This window comes from Callorhinus ursinus, unplaced genomic scaffold (genome assembly GCF_003265705.2).
Source record: "Callorhinus ursinus isolate GAN/ISIS: 27379988/994484 unplaced genomic scaffold, GSC_fseal_2.0 scaffold25, whole genome shotgun sequence".
NCBI classification, from domain to species: domain Eukaryota; kingdom Metazoa; phylum Chordata; class Mammalia; order Carnivora; family Otariidae; genus Callorhinus; species Callorhinus ursinus.
In genome coordinates this window covers 28,763,005-28,768,035 of record NW_027397087.1, presented here as the reverse complement: position 1 = coordinate 28,768,035, position 5,031 = coordinate 28,763,005, and the positions used below count along the sequence as shown (strand labels likewise).

The 5,031-nt window shown below is 37.9% G+C and overlaps 1 protein-coding gene across 6 annotated transcripts in view; it reads right to left on the bottom strand.

Moving 5' to 3' along the window:
• Positions 1 to 5,031, bottom strand: part of USP3 (ubiquitin specific peptidase 3) — a 104,361-nt gene that overhangs the window by 24,272 nt on the left and 75,058 nt on the right. The window lies entirely within an intron of this gene.

Sequence of the window (5,031 nt, the reverse complement as noted above, 5' to 3'; positions counted from 1 at the left end):
TATGCTGAGTGAAATAAGTCAATGAGAGAAAGACATGTATCATATGACCTCACTGATATGAGGAATTCTTAATCTCAGGAAACAAACTGAGGGTTGCTGGAGTGGTGGGGGGGGTGGGAAGGATGGGGTGGCTGGGTGATAGACACAGGGGAGGGTATGTGCTATAGTGAGTGCTGTGAATTGTGCAAGACTACTGAATCACAGATTTGTACCTCTGAAACAAATAATGCAATATATGTTAAGAAAAAAAAAAGGGAAAAATGAAGGGGAGTAAATCGGAGGGGGAGACGAACGATGAGAGACTATGGACTCAAACACACTGAGGGTTCTAGAGGGGAGGGGGTGGGGGGATGGGTTAGCCTGGCGATGGGTATTAAAGAGGGCACGTTCTGCATGGAGCACTGGGTGTTATGCACAAACAATGAATCATGGAACACTACATCAAAAAAAGGTTATAATACAGAACTCACGTTAATCAAAAAAAGTTCCACAAGGTTTACGGAAAAGGAATCTTTGGAAAGGGATTTTATGTGTGATCAGTACTGGCTAAGATTAGGATACATTTAATATCAAAAATACACTGCAAAGTTGAAATTTTTTTTGTTAAAAGGACAAATTACAGATCACTTAATAGAAAACTGTAAACCAATGTCTTTCTTTTCCTTTAAAGTTATCTGTTTAGATATCAAGGATTCTGTGTTTTGCCAAAATAATTTGTTTATCAAGTCTTTGATTCTTTAAGAAAACTGAGTCTTAATATTAAAGCTAAATTTTGCTCACAATTATGTAAGGTTCTATATTTTTGCCTTTTGAAATCTTTTGTCATTTTGGTTAGGTAGTTAAACATCGTTTCATAATGACCTGTGATCCTGTTAATCAAATGTTCAAACTGTTCAATGTTTTTTTTTAACATATTTCCTAAAATCAGATCCTAAAATGAAGTCTTTTGACCATAATCTAAGGTGTTCCAGATAGGTCTCTTAGATTATATTTATGTAGACATGTTAAGTGTTCTAAAACTGTATAAAACTCCTAGAAACTTGATGTCCTAGTACGTTGTTATATGTTGGGAGTCAAAAATAACCAAATTTCCTTGTCAACTGCATCATAATGAACTCTAATACAGTTACTATTTTGCTCTGATGGTATTGCAAATGTGCCTTAAGTTCATAAAACTGATTTCTTACCATAAAACTGGTAAGAATTTCTGAACTAGTGGAAAAACTGGATTTAAGCAAAATATGGAACTGAAAATTTAAAATTATCCTTTTTAGTTCTTTGACTTTTTAAAACATTGCTGCCTTTCTAAAATGCTTTGTTTTTCCAGATTTTAAATTGTTTCTCTTAAGCTAACTGACTTAGAGCAATTTAACAAAATATACGTTTATCCTTTTCCCTACCTGAACTCTCCGGAATTCAGAAACTCTAGGTATTCTTATATTTATTTGCATAAGTTCAATACAATTCTGTTCTCCTTATAACAGGACACAATTGGAAACATTTGTTATGTAACCAAGGCTTTGACTGGAATGTCCTGTTTGAGAGAGAGATGCATAACCTCAGCTATGACCAGACAGCTTGAAGGAACTAGGTTGACTTTAAGAAGCCAGTAAAGTCCCCAAGAGTACCAGTTTGTTACCCTGCTTACAGAGTTCCCAGCTGCCTTACCAGATGAGTAAAGGTTCGCACTCCCTGGCAAATACAGGAACCTCAGGATACTTTGGAGACCTCGAGCAGAGAGGAATTCACCCAAATCTATAGGTATTGCAGCAGAAGTTCTGATGGCAAGTATCTGGCTTGGCTTCTGGCCTCAAGAGGCTGTTAAAACTTCAATCTTGAAAAAGTTCCAGCAGGTTTTAAAGAATCTACCTAATCAACTGCTATTCTTGCCACACTCAAACAAATTGGTATTCATTTGGCTATCTATAAAGGTTGATTATAGAGAAAATAGGTTTCAGTAACATTTGAGTACATAATAAACTGTAATACTGTTCATTAGAAACTGGACTAGATCTTGATTTCTTCTAATTTCCTCCAATGCTTGACTATAATTCTCCAAAGTAACGTTTTTTATTTTTCTTCCAACCTTCTACATTGGATTTATCCGAGAACTAAGAAGCCCTACAAACTAAACTTATGTAAACTTCAGAGAAATCACCACAACAGCTCTCATATAGGCAATCTTCATGCCTGTTGCTCTGTGGGCCACTCAAAAAGATCACCAGAGACATTCGAACTACAAACCAGGAAAATCAGTCAGACTGCCGCTGCGCACTAAAGATGGTTCAAGCTTAACATCTAAAAATCTTCTTGATTGACTACCCTCAAAATTCAGAAACTGGTTTATAATTTGATCCAATCAGTAACCAGTGTTTTTGTTTCCACAGAAATGCCTCTTATTTAATACCTGATTGCTTGAACCTTAGGCCTAACTTGCATCACTGCCTCCCGAAATGAGACTCAACTGACTTTTGGCCAGGACTGGTTCAATAAGACCAAACAATCGGCCAGCTCAATTTTAATGTGTGAAATTTCAGGTAAGTTTCAGAGGAGGAAACTGCAGGGGCCCAGGGCAGGACACCCCAAATGGGCCGCTTTGGCACGAACATTATTTTGAGTTAAAAGCAAACAAAACCCCACAAATTCAGGAAAAGCTCTTTACCTTCCCCCTCAATGGCCTAAATTTACATTGCAAGGGAGAGCCTGTACCAAGAAGTGACTGTTAACAAGAGATTCCGCTTTACCAAAGAAACTTACCTGCCTAAGAGGACAAACTTTATTCTCCAAACATTTCCTCTCACCTTCCTGTTAATGGTCTTTCTCCCCTTTGTATCCTCAGACTCCTACCCCTTCTCCTTAGCTCATAGAAGCCTCATGTTGCTGGTCTTCAGAATTTCATGTCTGTGTGGATTCCCCATACATATGAAATTAAATCTGATACTCTCCTCCTAATCTGTCTCATGTCAACTTGGTTCTTAGTCCAGCTAGAAGGACTTCGACAGACAGAGCAAATTCTTCTTTCCCGATATAGCGTCCTACATGGCTGGAAGAAATCCTACTTGATCTGTTATTTTACCACAGTATTAGATTCTACTATTAGCTAATATTTTATATCAGACTCTTTGGTCTAGAATAATATCTTTCCCTTTTTTATGGTATCTTTGTCAGCTTTTAGAACTGGAATTATTTTAGCCTCTCCTAATATGCATGTTTTTAAATAATTTCAAATTCCAGGGATCTTTCTCACCATCTTTCCTTTCTAAATGAAAACTAAGCTTGTCAATTAACATTCCAAAAAGCACACAAGTAATCCTTGCATTAAAGCATGTAAAATGTAATCACGACTCCATCTGTTTAATAAAGAAATGCACATCAACTAAAATTCATCACACTCTGGATGTCCAAAAAAAGTAGTACCCTTAATTGATAATAGTGGTAAACAAAGAATGACTCTACCATCTAGTTTTTTAAGCCAATCAGTAAGCTCTTTAACAAAATAAAAATCAAGTCTGAAAATTCAAAGGAAAGCCCTCTGAGAATGCAGGAAACCTGTTTCCAGCCAAGCCCGAGACCCCTCAGGATGGTCTGGGCTCCCTGAAGCTAAATCCCAATCACATCAAATTTCAGTGAGTCTATGCCAAGAAAAATATGACTTGGGAAGCAAGGCAAATGCCATTTACCACTTGTTTGTAGTACCAATCAACCACTTAAGCTATGTCATACAATCTCCTAGACAATCTCAAGAAAGTAAGGTTTCTCAATATTAAAGCATTCTGGGATAGGTAGTAAGTGAAATGCTACAGGGGACAATAAGAACCATGTTATATGACCAATGCAGGATGGGGGGGACACAGTGCAGAAGGAAGAACAAAGCCTGTAGAAACCAGTGGCTCTGGGTAGTCCAAAGATCATCTGGACTTAAGTTTTATTTAGGAAATATTGTTCAAATACATATCCATATTTATGTTAAGGAATGTTTGAAGAAATTATAAAATGAAGCCATATCCAGTTTAGATTATAGGGTTTGAGGCTAATTACTAATCTCTCACTGTTTTCCTAAATGATCAAATGTTTGTTTTATGATTAAGTTAGCTTGTACTCTCATGCCATCAATATAAAGAGAAAATAATCTGACATTTGATACCAAGTATACCGTGATATTTTCAAAACCTGTATTTCAAAACCATCTTTTTTGAGGGAAGAGGAATGGATGGGGCTTCCTTAAATTTCTCCTGTACTCCTGTTCAAAAGAGACCATCAACACTGTTGCAAAGGTGGGGAACTGAAAATATCTATAAAATGTTTTCATATATGGAGTTATTTTCCTGTCTTACAGTAGTCCAGTGTATTTGACAGCCACCCCTGAGGGATTTCAAGAAACTACCTGAGGAACGGGGCTACAGGCAAGACCTCTGCTACTCCTCTTTTAACAAGCCCAATGCTGCCCAATGCATCTGTGACACAGAATTCTGCCTGTCCCTCCCCCAACAGTTATATTTTTACTAGAATTTTTTTTTCCAAGAACAAGTGAGCAGCAGAATAATTTGATTCTAGGGCAGTACTGCCCGATAGAACTTTCTGCAATAATGGAAATGTTCTGCATCTGTGCTGTCCAATACAATAGCCACTAGTCACCTGTGGTTACTGATCACCTAAAATATGGTTAGCGAGGGGCGCCTGGGTGGCTCAGTTGGTTGGGCGACTGCCTTCGGCTCAGGTCATGATCCTGGAGTCCCGGGATCGAGTCCCGCATCGGGCTCCCTGCTCAGCAAGGAGCCTGCTTCTCCCTCTAACCCTCCCCCTCTCATATACTCTCTCTCTCTCTCATTCTCACTCTCTCAAATAAATAAATAAATCTTTAAAAAAAAATATGGTTAGTGAAACTAAGTGCATTTTTAATTTTAATTTACATTTTACCATCTGTGACTTCACCACAGTGGACAGTGCAGTTTTAGACCAATGAGAATCTCCTATAGGAAAAGACTGTGTGTGTGTGTGTGTGTGTGTGTGTGTGTGTGTGTGTGTGTGTGT